This window comes from Puma concolor, chromosome C1, assembly GCF_028749965.1.
Source record: "Puma concolor isolate L17-30 chromosome C1, mPumCon1.1.hap2, whole genome shotgun sequence".
In the NCBI taxonomy this organism is placed as follows: Eukaryota; Metazoa; Chordata; class Mammalia; order Carnivora; family Felidae; genus Puma; species Puma concolor.
In genome coordinates, this window is record NC_141674.1 from 36,969,503 (window position 1) to 36,978,683 (window position 9,181).

Consider the following 9,181-nt stretch of genomic DNA (forward strand, 5'->3'; position numbering starts at 1 on the left):
GACACATTCCTTCCTGTGCTTGATAGCACAGACTTTCTGAAGATAATACCTCAATGCAGAGGAATAGATTTCATCCATCCACCCATTTGCCTATATCAATCCATCCTACATTTGTTGAGTGCCTCCTCTGAACACAAATGATGGAATTTCAGGCAGAAAAAGACCCGAGTTTAACTAAGAAGGAATCACACCAGGGGCACTTGGGTGGTTCAGTTGGTTAAGCTTCCGACTCTTGATTTTGGCCCAGGTCGTGATCTCACAGTTCCTGAATTTGAGCCCTGCACCGGGCTTTACACTGGCAGTGCAGAGCCTTCTTGGGATTCTCTCTCTCCCTCTCCCCCCCACCCGGCATCCCACGTGTGTGCTCCCCTCCCCAAAATAAATATTTTATAAATTTTTTTTAATGTTTATTCATTTTTGAGAGACAGAGAGAGACAGAGCATGAGCGGGGAAGGGGCAGAGAGAGAGGGAGACGCAGAATCCGAAGCAGGCTCCAGGCTCTGAGCTGTCAGCTCAGAGCCTGACGCGGGGCTCGAACTCATGAACTGTGAGATCATGACCTGAGCCGACGTCGGGCACTCAACCGACTGAGCCACCCAGGCGCCCCCCCAAAATAAATATTTTAAAACAAATTAAAGAAGGAACCACACTAGAAGGGAATCCCTGACTCTACCTATCACAGAAGGAACCATTTGGGATGTCCAGGTGCAGGTGAGACAGGGCTATTGCTGACCTCACTGTGGCCTCTACCTCTCTCTAGGCTCTATCAGAATCTGAGCCCTCTGCTGGAGAAGAAACCTCATGGTTTCTCCTCAGACAAGGCTAGCAGGGCTCCTGCTTTGTTCTCTCTCCCCCATAGATGGGAGGTCTAAGAGGCTGGGAGAAAATGGGGGTGGAAGAGCAGAGGTTTTCTACCTCAAGTGCCTCCTGCCTCCTCTCTCACTCCCACTGGCTGCAACAGTTTGGGCACCAGGGGGCAGCATTGAGCTTCACACAGCTCAGACAGTTGGCCTTCAGCTTTCGGATCCACTGTCAGCAGGACTTTCCCAGCGTAAACTCCATTGCACAGATGGGAAAACTAGAGATGGGGAGACTGAGATAGGGGGACATAGGAATAAACCAGTTGGTTTACACATTAGTAGATTATAAGAGATAGGGGGCAGAATTCTACTTTTGTCTGACATTAGCCTGGGGAAAGACAGTGGCAGATACCTGGACAAGGGGCCAAGTAAATGGGAAGCCCATCCTAAGGCCAGATTTCCCTCCAGGCTGGGCTTTCTCTTGTTTCTCCTGAGCTGATAATTGGGTCAACAACTGCCTTCCTCCCCAGTTCCAGCTCCAGCTCCAGCACTGACCTGTAGCCTCTCACTACCTGCCAGCACCATTTTCAGCTGCCTGGTCTGTGTGACTGTGGGCAGGTCATTGGCTTCCTCGGCACCTTTTGCCATAGCAGCTGAGGCTGTGTCTGGTGCGGATGGGATGTCCAGGGACAGGACCTTGCCTTCCTTCTCCCCTTCCCTCTCCTGTTACACCCACTGAGGAATCCTTGATCTAGGTGCACATGTGCCCAACTTCTTCTCTGCCTCCTCTGCAGCCTTGGGCAAGCCTCCCAGCTTCTCTGAGCCTCAGTTTCTTTTGTGAGTTGGAAATGATTACAGCTGCAGGATGAGACCGATCCACAGTGGGTGAAGGCCGGGTGGGAGAGGACTTGGGGTCCCCTCCCCAGCCCGGGAGCCCCTGCTGGGGTGAGAGGCCACCTCAGGTCTGGTGTCAGGGTCCAGAATTCACCAGGAAGAGCCAGCTCCTCCTAGGGAAGCCTGAGAGCAACAGGGTGGTGGGTCACTCCGGGGGAGGAATTTACCTTCTATGTAGGAGAATTCTGGTGGGAGGGGGTGTCTACAAAGGCTGGCACTGAGGCCCCTGACTAGGACACTCTGGGAAGGGGGTGCCTTGAATTCTGGTCTTGTTTCTGCGCTGTGGGATACAGGTAAGAGCTATCCCCTTTCCGGGCCTCCGTTTGCACTGTGGCTGCACGGGGGAAGGTGTCCGCGTGTCCCCAACCCCTCCCCCGCTTTTCATTTCCAAGGCTCTGGCAGTCAGCCCCGCGTTGTCTCACCGGCCCAGGGGCGACCCGGGCCCCTCCACCTTACCCATGGCATTCCAGTTCCGTCATCCGCGCTGTCTCGGGTGGCCGGGGCGGACAGACCCCGGCGGAGGCCCCCTCCTCTGGCGTACCCCGGCCGACAGAGTCCGGTTCCCTCCCCGGCCGCTGCGCCGCCCGCCGCGCGCGCTCAGGCCGCCCCGCCCGCCGCGCCTCCCCGGGCGCCCGCATTAAAGCGCATATGCAAGCCATGAATTATCAACTGAAAGGAGTCAATTACCGGCTCTAAAAACGAGTGTCTGCGCCCGGAGCGCCCGGGGCCATCCGCCTATTTACGGAGCGATTTCCCCCTCCCGGCCTCGGGAGGGATAGACGGGGAGAGATGGAGCCCGAGACCGGGAGGGAAAAAGCCACGGGGAGAGAGACTGGGAGAAAGAGACGGCCAGAGACCCGCAGACACGGGGAGAGATAGAAACTGGGACAGGAAGGAGAGACAGGTCTAGAGAAGCACGCAGAGACTCAGAGGAGGCAAAGGCAACTTGGGGAGGTGGGAGAGGAGCGTCGGGGGGGGAGCCCCAGGACCTCAAAGGCCGTTTCCCCTCCCCCAGTCTGTGTAGGGACCCTAGCCCTCCAGGGCTGGGGAAGGCTGGACTGTTGGGTGGAGCACTGGGGGAAAGATCTGGGGCTCAGGGAGTGACAGAGTGGGGAGCACAGTTCTGGCAGGAAACGGGGAGCTGGCTATGGCATTGTCCTGTGTGGAGGTGAATCTGACAGTGTGATCAGGAGAAGAGGGAGGAGGGACCAGCAACAGGGACAAAGTGAGGATAGAACCCCAAGTGGGGGTGCCTGACAGCCCCAGCGTTGAGAGAGAGAGGTGGTGAAACCAACCTGTCTGCCCCCAGGCTCTCACCCAAGCTGCTCCCCTCCCTGGAAATGCTTTGCCTACTGGACTCCTACTCTTTGACTCCTGGCCTCTGCAGCCTCTGCGCCTTCCTTAATGTCAGCACATACCCCATTCTATTCCAAGATCCAGGCCTCCACCAGACAATGAGTGTGGCAGGGGCAGGGCCTCACCCACCTAGGCCCTCTGGAGGGAGCTACAGGGAGCTACATAAGTATTTGTTGGATGAGTGAATGGAGGAGTGAACTGGTCTAGAGGGGACCTTGGCTTGGACTGAGGCTGTGACCAAGGCCCAGAGTTTGCAGGACAAGGCTGAGTGCAAAGCACTCTGTACAGATCATGTGGAAGGCTTCAAGCCACCTCAGTGCTTGGGTGAAGTCACCCAACTGAGTGTAACCCTTGCTACGCAGGGGATGGGGGTGAGCAAGGGAGGAGCAGGGGCAGCAAAGGTAGGGGTAATGGTGGGTGGGGGAAGCTGAGCCCTAGCTCACCAGCTCCAGCAAGTTGCTGCTGGAGCCCCCAGGGCTTGTACTTCCAGATCCCTGGAATCTTTGGCCACTGCTGGAAGAGGTGGGGGATAGGGACCCCCCAGGAACTCTGAAGGAGGAGTGGGGGTCTAAACTGGGACAGAGGGAAGAGGCTGGGCTTGGGTATCAAACAAAACCCTTCTCTTCTAGCTATGTGACCTGGGGCAAGCCCCTTAACTTCTCTGAGCCTCAGGGTCCTTAATCTAGAAAATGGGGACAATGCTATCCACTTTCTAAGAATGTTCTCACATGTGCATAGCACTTTCCCAAGAGGGAAAGTAAAGAGTGAGAACAGCTACTATTTATTGAGGCTTACAAGGTGCCAAGTGCTATGATTAGTGGATTATCCCTATCTGCCTCCCAACCACTTTCCCATGTTGTGAAATCACTTTGCAGACAGGGAAACATGAAGAGGGGCTGGGACTGGGAAGTGGGTTGAAGCCAGGTCTGACTCCAGAGCTTCCTTAACCGCTGCACTACAGGACCTCCCAGACTAGGCCCAGTGTGTCCCCTGCCCTTTTCCCTCGGCCCTTCCAGCCTGACTGAGCCCAGATCTACTGGAAGAGCTGCTGCACGGTGGGCAGGAGAGCTCAGGTCCAGCAGAGGTGGCCCCTGGGGTCCTGTTCCCACCACGGCGTGGGCTGGGCCGACGAGTCTGCGGCCCTACCATGCCATTATCAGGCAGCCAGAGGGGGTGTCTGCAAACACCAACGCTGGGGTTCCCGTGACCGCTCGCCTATTAGTGGCTGGTGGCTTCACAATGATTTATTGGGGCTTCTTCATTTCCCCTTGGTCTGCTATAAACATATTTATACCACCAGAGTGACCGATAAATTTCCCTTATGAATCCCGTTATCTCCCCCATTAACCATCCGTCACCTTTTATGCGGCCACAATGGGCAGGGCCAGGGCACAGGGGCTGGGTGGGAGGCCCGAGGCCAGCGCAGCCTGTGGGCCCAGTGAACTCTTCACCTCCCCCACTGTTCCCCAGACGGTGGCCGCTGCTGCCTTGGAGCTACCTCTAGGATGAGGATATGGGCCACGAACAGACTGGATGGGGCCCTTTGAAATGCGGCTTCCTCCTCGTTCTCAGAATAGGGAAGTGCCTCTCAGGGGCTCACCTGAGTCTCTCCCACGCAGCTCTGGCTTTGTCTCCTCTAAGTGAGCAAGAGTCTTCTGAAGCTGCTGCCACCGCTCTTCCTCCTCTCCCTACCCCAAGCTCTCACTCTCATCCTTCCAAGTGCAGCAGAAAGCTAAGACACATCTAGCCAGAGGGCTAGATGCCAGCACCTTGGCGTTTGCCGAGCACCTCCTCTGTGCCAGGCATTTTAGATCCATGATTTCATGTGATCCTTACCATGGGTCACCATGGAACACCATGGAGTCCTGGAGCCAGGCCTTTACAGCTCCATTTGCCTGATGAGGAAATAAGTCTCAGAGACATTAAATGAAGAGCCCAAGGTCACCTAGCCAAGGGGTAGAACTGTGATTTTGGGCCTTTCTGGCCCTAAAGCTTGTGCTTTCAACTACTGCACTCTCCCATCTCTTCAGATGCCCTGGGCTAGGAGGGGTTAATCCAAGACATTTTTCAGTGGAGAGGGCTACTGAGCAGGGAGGAAGGAGAAGAGAGAGGGGAGGGGATGGGGCCTCAGTGGAAGGCTGGCAGGGAGAAGGGGGCAGGGCAGTGGAGTGGGGAGTGACCTCGGGCACCTGTTGAAGTCAAGCTGCTGGGAGTGGGGCAAGGTTTCTAAGAGCCCTAAGGTACCTGTCCTGCCCACGTCTGGCAGGACAAGGGGCTTGGCACACAGTCTGGGCTAGTAGGCCGGGGCTCAGACCTTCTCAGCTTATGACTAGGGTAAGGCCTCCCCTTCTCTACGCATCAGCTCTTCTGCCGGAGCCTCAGCATGGAGGGTTCTGCCCTTTGAGTACCTGATATATCAGCTTCCTTGGGAGATGGCTGTGTGTGTGTGTATGCGGGGATACCTGAGACTCCTGTTTCTTCCGCCTTCACCCACAAAGTCAGCTAGAACTGCTGAGAGCTCCTGAGGCGTTAAGATGACCCACATTCTCCAATGGAGAAGAATCTTGAGACTTAGGTGGACCAAAGGCCTGAGTCCTGGCATTGCTTCTCTGGCCCAAGGAGAATGTTATTATCCCCGCTTATAGATGAGGAAACTTAGGCCCAGAGGAGGAAGGTATCTGAGCAAAGAACAGAGCCCTGGGTTAAAATATGGTGACTAGGAGGGGACTCAGAGGAATTAGGGCCAGGAGGTAGCAGAATTAGGCTGAACAGGGGTGTGGAGTATAGTCTGCTGGGTAGGAGGTGGCCATGGGTCCGGGTGGGGGTTTAGTTCTCTGAAGGATGTCTAATTACTCTTCTCTTTAGTAACATTCTGGGTGGCCTAGGGGTGACTAGGGTAGGGGGGATTATGGGTTTAGTACCCCAAGGAAACAGATTCTCCTCTGACTTCATTTTATTTTTTGAGAGACAGAGAGACAGATCGTGAGCGGGGGAGGAACAGAGAGAGAGGGAGACACAGAATCCAAAGCAGGCTCCAGGCTCTGAGCTGTCAGCACAGAGCCTGATGCGAGGCTCGAAGCCATGGACACGAGATCGTGACCGGAGCCGTAGATGGGCACTCAACCGACAGAGCCACCCAGGTGCCCCTCTCCTCTCACTTCAAGAGGAGGTCATTCTGGCCATTTCCCTGCCTCCTTTGGTCCAGAAGGAGGAGTTGTTGGGGGTTGTTATAAGATCTAGTTGGTCTACTTCCTGGCTCCCCACACCCCAGAACCTTGGGGAAAACAGCCATGCTGGGAAGAAGAAGATCCGCTGTGCAACCCAGAGCATGTTCTTGCCCTTTCTGAGCATCATCCCTTAGACAACCTCCAGCTCAGATTCCAGACTCCCTGCTACCATACTCCAAGGGGACACCCCTCCCCTCAGACCAGAGCTCCTGAAGGGGCACCAGGACAGACACAAGCAGGCCCCACAGCCAGACACTCTCACCTCTCCCACGGTGGTTCTCAGCCTTGCTCTGTCTCCTTGTCTCACCTGCTCTTCTTCCCCTCCTCCCGTTTGCCCTCTCTATCCTACCAACTGTCTGTCTGTCTGTCTGTCTGTCTGTGTGTGTGTCTTTCTCTCTCTGAGCTGGCAGCCCACTCCCCCACATCCTGTCCTCTCCGCAAGGTTGGAGGGAGGGGGCGCAGGGCTGGGAGTGTGTGTGTGAGTGCAAGCCAGCGCTGGAGCTCCCTCCCTCTCCCTCTCCACCCTCTCCTGCTCCCCTTGCCACACACACACACACACACTCTCTCTCTCTCTCTCTCTCTCTCTCTCTCTCAGCCATTTTCAATGTCATAAATTTCCCCGTCTCTCTCCTCCACTCGGCTATTACCTGCGCCTCCGTCACCACCGCCGTGCGCTCGCTCCCAGATGGGCTAGGCCATCTCCGCTCCGCAAATGACTCAGGGAGAGAGAGGCATGGAAGGAGGGAGAGGAAGGAGCAGAGAGAGATGAAGAGAGATTGAGAGAGAGAGGGAAGGCAGCAAGCAGAAGACAGGAGATGGAAGCAGAGAGGGAGAGAGAAGCAGCCCCCAGGGGCTCGGCCTCCTCTTCCCACCTCCTCCAAACACAAAAGCCGCTGCCAAAGGGGTGCCTGCCGGCCAGGAAGTCCAGGTGCCAGGGCAGGAGGGGGTAGTGCCGGAGTCCGGGGGTGGAGTCGGGTCACCCAGCTCTGCCCTTCACCCAGTGAAGCTCCCTCTTCAAGCTTCCCACAGGCCTCTCTGTGTGCTAGTGCTGGTGGCGAACCAGACATCTGGGATTCCTTCCTGGGTGACTCACAGCCAAAGGGGCAGACAGACAGGGAGGTGAGCCCCCTTACTATGTGCTAGCCCTCCATGGAGACACTGGCAGGAGAGGGGAGGTGTTCAGAGTTCCCACAACCCAGGGTAAGCTGCGCCTCTCCCTGCAGAATTGGAGGGGGTGGAGGCTCTCCCCTAGACCTGGCTTCTTGCCACCAGTGTGGAGCGCCCCCCTCCACTCCTAGCTTCAGAGGAGCTCTTAGTTTTCTCTACCGGTTCCTGGGATGAGAATGGGGCTGGGAAGACTCAGGCGGTCTGGGGGGAGACAGCATGTCCAGGACCCCATAGGATGGAGAGTGAGGCAGAGGGGGGATCTAGGCGGGGCTGGGTGGACGTGGGCCTAGGCCCAGAGCTGCTACCAGAACCATCCCCGCCCCCTCCCCGAAAGGTTTCCTGCTTATATTCTCAACACCTCCAATTTCTTTTAAAAATGCAGAGATGACCATGTTGCTCTTTTAGTTCAATCCTCCCACGTCTCCACAGCCCACCGGAAGCAAAACCTGTACTCCTCACGCTGGCTTAGGAGGCCCAGTCCCTTCTGGCACCACCCCCTCCTGCTGCTGCCCTGACTTCTCTCTCCTGACGGGGCCTAGAATATGGCCAGAGCCTTTGCACTCACTGTTCTCCTCTTTCCACAGGGCTGGCTCCTCATCCCTCAGCTTGAATGTCACCTGCACGGAGGAGCTAACCCTGACCACCGCATCTAATGATGGGTCACCCCATTAACTCTATAGTGGCCTTCTGATTATTTATTTTGTGGCACTTTTTACCTTGTGTCAGTGTTTGCTTACTTCTCTGTTTACTCGTTTAGTGTCTGTCTCCTTTGATTGACGGACCTTGCATGAAGTAAGAACCATGTTTGTCCTGTTCATAGAAGATAGTAACTACCATATGGTGAACCCAATGAAGTATTTGTCAAAAGAATGAATGAATGAATGAATGAATGAATGGAGTTGATGTAGGTGCATCCTCCTCATCTTGGTTTGGGTTGGGATGGATGTTGGGGCTCAGCTGATGGCCATAGGGTTGCTGTCCATCTGGCAATTTTGAAATCCCAGTGCACTAGATTCCATTCCAACAGGGAAAGGCATCTTGCCCTAATGTTGGGAATTTAACCTGTAAACAGGGTCAGGCCTCATTGAAGGGTCTTCCTCTACTACAGTCCACACATCAGAGTCCCTCCATCTGTGGGTAAACAACACACACCTTTGCAGACGCTCAGACACACACACACACACACACACACACACACACACACTCACCACAGGCATCCCCATACCTCTGTACAGAGTAACCTAAGATAAGCCACCCTCACATGCATACACAGAATCCCCCATAGATGTCTGAATACATCAAGGCATACGTACAGAGGGGAAGCCCAGTTACCCACATTCCTGCACACACTAGACACAGCCCTACAGGTATATTTGTGAACAGATGCACACATAAACACACATACCTACAAATATGTACTTATGTGTGTAGTAGACACAATCACAAAAACCAACATAATTAAACACTAAAATGACATCAGTGGAAGCATGCCTGGGTGGCTCAGTTGGTAGAATGTGTGACTCGATCTCAGGAACGTGAGTTCGAGCCCCACGTTGGTGATAGAGATTATTTAAAAATAAAATATTAAAAAAATGACATTAATGGAGAAGACACCTGTTCACTTGCTAACTGACTCAGGAGTCCACACCGTGGAGTTAACAGACTGGGCTGTGAGCTGCCCTCCAGCGTGGGATGCACTATGCTGAGTGATCCACACATTCCCACCTCATTCCTCAC